The following is a 9,054-nucleotide window of genomic DNA, read 5'->3' as shown; positions in this document are numbered from 1 at the left end:
GAGGCAAGCAGTGCTGTTTTCAGTACTGCTGTGGTACAGAACAGGGGCAGCTTCACAAGACAAATCAATGTATTGAGATCACAAGCCAATGAATAAATGGACGCCCTAACCGGTTTGGCTCAGTGGATAGAGCGTCGGCCTGCGGACTTAAGGGTCCCAGGTTCAATTCCGGTCAAGGGCATGTACCTTGGTTGCGGGCACATACCCAGTAGGGAGTGTGCAGGAGGCAGCTCAGCTGATCGATGTTTCTCTCTCATCGATGTTTCTAACTCTCTATCCCTCTCCCTTCCTCTCTGTAAAAAATCAATAAAATATATTTTTTAAAAAATAAATAAATAAATGGACAAGCCAACTTTTGAAGGTGTGTCTTCTGAATGCCAATCCCAACACAGCAGGCTGTCCTTAAACAGAGAATAGTATGTTCATCAGACCATGGAGACAATGACAATAGACTCTAATGAAATGAGCAATCTATGACTGATGATGATAAAGGATAAAAGATGAGGGGAAGCACGAATAAAAATGAGAAAGAAAGTGAATAGAGATGGTTGAAGGAACAGTGAGTAAGAAAAGTTGTGGTCTGAAGGGACCCACAAGCATTCTAGAAAATAGGGGAACTGGGATAATCACTTCACATTCTTCCAACCTGTATACATCCGTCAACTCTACTTATACCCCTTACTAAGAAATGTCATTTGGCAGAAATCAAATGGGCCATAATGACTGGAGAGGCTGTGGTTCTGCAGTAATATGGAAGAACCAAGATGGTGATGATGTGACTCTTTACTGAAGTATGACCAGAATTAAGGAAACCAAAAGGAGAACCAGTAAGGGATGTTGAAATACTCAAGGACTAACAACAGCAGAACAATCACCCCCCTTGGGCCAATGACAGCTGGGGTTATTGAAAAAGGTTCACTTGTGGAGAAATGTAGCTTTTTTCATGATCACAGAAGTAAATCAGGGAGGAAGAAGAGAACAATTATCTGTTTCCTTCTGCTCTTGAATCACCTACCCTTTTCTTGCAGTGATTGAATCTGACCAGAGGTCTAAAGGTGAGAGGATACAACTGATAAAGTCCTTAGGGTTACAGAGCAAGATGCCTACAGCACTAGACAGATTTGGGTTAGTATTTTGTCAGTTTCTTAACAAAGTTTGTAAAGTTTGACTTTTCTGTGCTCCCACCTCCAGGAAGATCTCTTTCCCAGGACACTAGGCACTCATTATACACACCATCACCTCATTTCACTGTTTATCCTCACTAAGGTGAATTAACCTAAATGGACTTTCACCCACTGATTAAGTCACTCCTAGTAGTAAAGAACAATGAGAATTAACTCTCAAGCAATATAAAAGAGGAACTTGAAAGCAAACACATCTATAATGAACTGATAGAGTCTGTTGGAGGAGGAGAAATGTATATAAGAGAATAATACCTTTCCTATGCTCTTTGCCAATGTACTGCCTCTTTTTAAAGGAGATAAGCTATGATTAAAAAAAAATAATCACTGACATTCAAATCCAGTTCTTCATTTCTAAATGTTCTTGTATTAAATCCACTCTGAATATTTAAAAGATCTGATCTATTTTACTGAGATCACTTTGATTTTCACAAGTAGGTGTTGATTGTGAGGGGAGGCAAAAAAACCTAATTACCATGCCATTATTTAGTATTTTTATTGCTCACAGACATGCCCTTACTTTTAGAGCCTCCCTTTTGATTTTTATGATTAATGGGTATGTGTTTCTCTCTGGAAACTTTTGCATAAGTTGTAGCATGAATGGTTGTAACTGTAGGTCATTCTTCCAACTTGCCTTATCTGTCTCAGAAGGCTGTTATGAATCAAACAGAATATGGCATGTGGAATATCTCAATAATTATAAAGTAAAATATAAAACTAAATTTTAACTTATTCACATTATTTGTTTTCAAGGTGAAATAGACACTTGAAATTCATAAATGGTAACAAAAATTGTGACTTGCCTCCATACTCATAGGCTACTTGAATATTATAAATATTTTTGTCTAATGAAAAAAGAAAAGATTGCCATGTTCAGATTATCTGTCAAGAAATCATTTAAAAGGGCTCATTCAGCATGAGCACATGTTAGCTGAGAATCAATAAAGATATTGCTTAATGGTTTTTGAAATATCTCCTTTTTGATCCATGAATCTATAAAATTTTAAATATTGTCTGTCAGATGCCTACATCTTATAAGAACTGGAATCAGAAAAGCTGAAATTATACCTGTAACATCTTAAAAGATTATATGTGAACTGAGTCTCTATTATGAAAATAAAAAGTATAATAAGACTTGATCTGCCATTATGAGACTCATCATAATAATGGAAAACAAACTTATAAAGATTTAAATTCATAATATAAGAGGTACTATAATAGAACTCCACACAAGGAGTTCAAAAAGAGACAGATCACAGAAAGTTTCTTAGGTTAAAGGAATAGGATAGTGCTATATTTTTCTCATTAAAGATTTTATTGAGCAAAGCTGAGAGGTAAAATATAAGCGTTCATGTTCATGGTAATGTTGACTATTGGCGAAAGGAGTAAAACATCAGAATTTGGCAGAATAATTGGGATGTTCTAAAATTGCTGGCTACTTTTCAGTTGGTAGCTATCATCAGTTATTGTTAATTAAAATGTATTGGTAATTAGTTGGGATTGTCACTAAGGAAATTTTCAATAGTAAGTAATGGAGAAAAATGTGAGATCATAGAAAGACAGTTGCATAAGAAGGCTAAATAGAAACAGGCAGATATCCAAGGTAGCTGCTCTAAGAAATCACCAAGGACGAAAATCCCATCTGTAATAAAAAATATTTGGCAATAGAAGATCCTGTTCCCAAGATTTTCCTTGATTGACCGACAGGAATAAGTGCTATTTTTCTGTGAAGCTCATGTGTACTGCTTTCTAGGCCTCAGAAAGACAAAAGACTTGCAAAAGAACAACTCTATATGCCAGTTTAGAAAACAGGATAGATGGATCCTAAATAGAAAAAATAAAAAGCTAAGAAAAGTGAGCCAGGAATTGTAATATGTGTAATGAAAAGGAATTAATGCATGGAATGGCTTTGGATACAAATGTGAAAAGTATCACAAATGGGAGAAAAAAATTGCAATGCTGACTATATAATACCTATGTGGCTTTTTCTTCATGTGGTTAATCTAAGAGTTTTGGACAATTTTTACCTTGTGACTTATACACTGCTAGTATAAATGTAAAATAGTACAACCTTCAAGAAATGTTTGTCAGTTTCTTAAAAATTAAACATAGACCTAACATATGACCTAACCATTTCACTCCTAGATTTTTACAAAAAAAGAAAAGGAAAGTATATGTTCATTTAAAGACTTGTGCACAAAAGTTTGTTGTAGTTTTATTTGTAATAGTCAAAAATGGAAGTAGTCCAAATGTGCATCTCAAGATAATTAATATCCAAATTTTTTATTGGTTATCCAAAGGATACCTAAATGATGGTTATCCAAATTATAACCATAATATACAAAATATCCAATGATAGCCAAGTGTTTATCAATGGATAAGTAATTGGGGTATATCTATAAAATAGAATGCTGTTAATTAATGAAAAATAAATAACTATTGATACATGCAAAAAGATGACTGATTCTCTGCCACAACCTGAATGGCTGGGGTTCAGAATCTGAAGAAGGGGCCAATGCACAAATGAAAATACTATAGAAGAAATATGAATTTAGAAGGCATGGGGGGCCAGGTGGAAACCTCTCTCTTGGAGAGGCATACCAACTTCTGGCCAGTGTGCTTTTTATTTACTTGAATATACATTTGCCCTTTAGCAAGGCATATAGGCATATCAAAGGTAAAGTTTGGTAAACAGTAAAAGAATTATCAGATTAGGGAATTGCCTTGAGCCATTGAGCCCACAACAGGGCAATATTATGCTGATTTTCAGCCCTGCTGAATATCAAAGTCCATTGGCCTTCCAATGGGTCTTTTTGCATTAATATGCTAACTACTGTTGGTTTTAGCCTCTGGCATTTCCCCTTTTTTGTTTTTGTAATAAATCTAGAAAGGTGTATGCCATCTGCAGGGCTTGAGTCCTTTTTTAAGACTTTTCATTCCGCATCTGCAGACTAGAATTAAACATATAAGAACAAGAATGAGGCAGACGATAGTGGTTATGCTAAGAGTCAAATGTAGGGAGATTCAATGAAAAGGATTGAGTTCTTTCATGTCCTTTTTGAATTTCTGCCAGGCATCTAAGGAACTAGTTTGTAGTAGGCTTCTTTCTGGGCCATTGGTTCTTTATGGGCCCCCTTCCCAATCACTGTCCCCTGTGACATGGCAGCAATAATTAGAGTTCTGGATGGTGGGCAATGATAATTCAGGTCTGACCTTCTCTGGCTTTGTCCAGGGCAACCCACACCATCTCACAACTGATGACTGCTAGCATGGCAAGGCTTCTTTTCCATCCCCCAGGTCATCTCTGGACTGTTTCTCCTTGGTCTCATTCTCTTCCCATTTCTTATCTTCAGCATGTTGCTTGGGGCTACTGCTATTTGTGGCTGGAGTACTCAATTGTCTGCAGCCACAGGTAGAGGGTGAGGCTTCCGGTGCAAGGTCCTCATTAGTTTGGTCAGTTCCTCTCTCGGATCCATGTTGAAATTTAATGTTCCTTACAGGAATCCACATGGACTTGGAGTTTTGTGGAAATATATAAGCATATCCTCGACCAAAGGTTAACAAGGGGTTGGGACCCTTCCATAAATCAGACTCGGGATCTTTCCATTTAACCAAACCGTTTCCTTTGGCTTATTCTGACACCAGTGTAATTCTATATGTGTCTTGCCATCAGCGTTACAAGTGAAAAATTTAAAGTAATTAAGGCTTGGTGTAGTCTACTTACAGGAGATTTCACCACTATTCCCCCTTTTTGTTTTTCAAGTTTAGATTTTATCTGCTGATGTTTGCTTTTTATAATTTCCTGTCCTTGGGAATTGTATGGTATTCCTGTAATGTGTTAGATTTTTATAAAATTGCTGGAAATGAGTTTGTGTATGTAGGTTTATTGTCAGTTTTAGTAATTTTGGGAATTCCTATGATGGCAAAAGTAGTTAGACAATGATTAATGACCTGTTTTGCCATTTCCACTGTAGAAGCGATGGCCCATAGGACCTTTGGAAAGGTATCTACAGAGACATGCAATGCCCTAAGGTGTCCAAAAGGAGTATAATGTATTACATCCATTTGCCAGATATGGTCCCTTATCAATTCTTGAGGGTTAATTCCTGTTTTAGGCCTTTGAGGCAGATGTAACATATAAGCAGGACATTCTTTGACCATTTGTTTAGCCTGCTGTAATAAAACAATTAACTGATTCCCATATGTATTTCCTTTTGTTAAAGGACCTGGACTCATGAGTCCTAACATGAATAATATAAAAGGGTATTGTCTTTGCTATATCATTTGCTGTACCTGTTTAAATAGTATAAATAGACTTTGGTCACTGAGCCATTTTAATTGAGTAATCTCAATTCTGTTTAGCAGGCCAGCAGCATAGGCAGAATCAGAAATAATATTAGGAGGCTCTTGGAAATTCTGCAGTTCAGCCTTGATAGCTTCTAGTTCAATTCTTTGCACAGAAGTATAACTGGTCTGGATGACTCGGTCTGAATTCATTGCATGATAAGCAGCTTTACCATTAGATGAAACATCAGTAAAAACAGTTAATGCTCTAGGACAGTGGTAGGCAAACTCATTAGTCAACAGAGTGGCAAATCACAGCTCACGAGCTGCATGTGGCTCACGAGCCGTGGTTTGCCGACCACTGCTCTAGGAATAGGTACCTGCCTAGTATTCTTTGGCATAATAATAGGGGTGTGGCATAAAAACTGCAGTAATTTGTTTTTTAGTAAGTGACAACTAAGTTCCCCTGAATAGTCACTTATTTCAATTTGCCAATTTAAGTCAATCTGAAATAAGGTTTATTTTCTAACTTTATTTGTCCTTGGTTATGGACAGTAAATGACACTAATTAGATTTCTGCTATCAGTCTTTTTGAGTATATTGACATAAGCTTTGTTTAGGGAAGCAAAATGCAAATTATTTACTTTTAAGTGTCCTTTAGGGAAGATAGGATTTACCAGATGGCCCCAAACTGCTTGGCATTTATATTTTTTTTTAGATAGTTGCAAACTGCTGTTACATGCTGTATTTGCCATTTTACTGCTCAAGTGAGGTGAGCCACAAAATCAGAAAATGATTCTGTAGGTCTTTGCATAAACTTAATAAAAGCTTTCTTAGGATCCCTAAGTATATTGAATAAATTTGTCATTTCTCCTGTGCCGGGGTCTTTCTCAGCATCTACTAGGGTTCAAAGCAGTCTCTAAGCCCCATTTAGGGAGTTTCTTTTCTAATTGGGTAAGCATTGCTGAAGTCAGATTTTCCTGTGGGCTTGCCATAAATCACTACATTAAAGACTTTTGCTTTCTTTCAAATGGAACAATCAACTTGGTTGCTCTTCTGAAAAACAGGTAGGAGAGAAACATGTTGGCCAATACTGCAATGCATACATCTCAAGTAAAAGCAACTTTCTTTTTACTTACAGTGTCTCATTAATGGTGAGATTTAATGCTTAAATAATAACTTCTAGTTTACTTTGTAAATAGTAGCAGAAGATATTTAAAATTTTCTCCTTTTTAAGCTTAAATTTACTTTTAAACAGCATTCTTTTTGGCCATTGTTTATTTGCATATGTCTGCAAATTTTACTTTGGACTTGGTCAGAATCAGTTGCTTATAAAATATTGGCTTCTCTTATAACTGATTTTATATGACACCTTTATTATATTGTGAAAAGCTAACGAAGTATTGAGCAACCTTGTCCTGCCAAGCTTTGAGGTTGAACCCTTTGTAATATTTAAAATATATGTATATAAATAGAACACAGTTATTAATTTCTATTTGATAAAGCTTCCCATGTGATTTCAAGTATATTAGATCGGCCTAATTTAGTTAAAAAATATTTCTTTTAAGTAGAGAGAATAAATCCTTGAATTATTCCAGGACCCTTGAAATGTCCCAAAGCTATCTCTCAATTAAAGTCTTGAAATTTAAGTTGGAAAGACTATCACATATGCATAACCCAAAGATTATATTATACACTTTTTGTAATTATTCTAAAAGATATCAATTAAATTTAAACTGGTTTTAATATTAAAAATTTGGTTCAGACCATGGAATTAATCCTCTTTTTTAATCAGGCCAATAAAATATTATATCCTAGGATGAAATTTTGCTACATGTAGTATACATAGGGACTACAATGTATTTTGAACTACTAATTTCTCCCGAGAAAATACAAGAATTATCTTTCTTAAAAATGAATGTCTATACTTTATGCATTTTATTATTACAACCATATAATTTCTCCCAATTTAATGTGAACTTTTAACTTTTAGAAGCCTCAAATTTTTGGTGGCAAGTTAAATACTTAGCATTTTTCAGATTAGTAATATATTTATATTTTTAAGGATATATTTCAAATAAAATACAAGGCATATTTAATTAATAGATTCAAATCTATCCTCTAGATTTTTCATATGAGGCAAACTCAGATTAATATTTAATATTTTGTCATTTTAAAATACCTAGATATTTAATAATTTTTATTATTTAATTCAGCAAACTCCAAAGTTTTAAATAACCAAAGACTTTGGAAAACTATGTTTACTCATATATAATTACCACTAAAAAAGATTTACCATATAACTTTCATTTGAGTTATCTATATTTTGCCTTTACAACTTTGAGATTTTAAAGCCAATTATTATTATCCAAGGCATTTTCTTGTGGCAAATTCTGTAACAGAGATAACTTACTGAATTCCAGTGGCTTTAATGTTAAAGTATTATTTTATTTTATTTTCCTTTTAAAAACAGGACCTGTGAAGCAACCTTGGAATGTGGTCCATTATTATTCAAGAACTACCCATTATTATAGAAATACTAATCTTGTTGCCCAAACCCAGCCTGTATATTTTCCTTGTGCCATTTTCACCATCCTCTAAAGAAAAACAGTCTTGGGTTTATTCCATGGCAACCATGAAGAGTTAGGACTTAGGCCAAGAGGCCACCCAAAATCGGGCAGGACATGCCATCTCTTAAGCTAGCCTTTTTCTCTTCATGGATCTAGAAATCCCAGATGCATCCCTAAATTGTGAGAATGTCTCATCTATCCAAATTTCAAATGATGGACTCGGAAATAAAAACATGGTGAAAATGAGACTTTTAATAACACTCTCAAGAGTGGCCATCCATTTTACAGGATCACCAAAAGACCTAGTAATTAATGGACTGGGGCCTTTTTTAGTTACCTCCCTTTGTCTAGGGAATTTTCCTAGAATCTGTATGATAGGCCATGCGTACTGCTCATATTCTTTCTCCCCACCCCACATTCTGTTTGCTCTAGGGAAATTTAGTAATGGCCTGGCCATCTACTGTTTCTTTTCTATTAAATTAAATTAAAAGCATGCTTAATAGACTAACAATAAACAAATTAAACCAAACAACAAAGATAGATAAAACAACAATCAACAGACAAGCCCACATAAAACATAGACAAGACTTAATAAATCAGAGTTCTTTTCATGGATCTTTCAGATGTTTTACATTGCCTGGGACTTACAGCCAGAATTCAGCCTAGATCTCAGCCTGTTGATCACAGATCTTATCCTATTCTTCTCTCCACAGCATTGACTGGCGTCTAAAATAGTTTTAGCAAAAATCTGCCTGTCCCAAGGCATCATATGGTAATTTTCAGACAAAGCATTAGAGTCCTTTTGTAAAAGGACTGTTAGCCCCATTTTCTCTAGCTACTGAGCCTTTCCACACCTGAGGCAGAGGATCCGGGGACCTTAGGTGTTACATACTTTTGATCCCCAATACGAAGTGGGCATAACGCAGTTTGAACAAGAGGCCACATAGTTAAAGATGACAAGGGCACTCGTTTCCCTTGAGCCTGATTTAAGGGAGTACCTTTTGACACCTTAATTTCTT

General features: G+C 35.3%; 1 pseudogene across 1 annotated transcript in view; it reads right to left on the bottom strand.

Annotated features, from left to right (window-relative positions):
- Positions 1-4,445: 4,445 nt before the first annotated feature.
- The window catches only part of LOC308242126 (jun dimerization protein 2-like), a 29,186-nt pseudogene continuing 24,577 nt past the window's right edge, over positions 4,446-9,054 (bottom strand). Inside the window, exon 3 of the transcript in view lies at positions 4,446-4,780. The product of the transcript in view is annotated as a jun dimerization protein 2-like (transcript). The remainder of the gene's footprint in view (positions 4,781-9,054) is intronic.

The sequence above is a fragment of the Plecotus auritus genome, assembly GCF_963455305.1.
Source record: "Plecotus auritus genome assembly, chromosome: 1".
Taxonomy (NCBI): domain Eukaryota; kingdom Metazoa; phylum Chordata; class Mammalia; order Chiroptera; family Vespertilionidae; genus Plecotus; species Plecotus auritus.
This window is presented reverse-complemented; position numbering and strand designations above follow the sequence as displayed.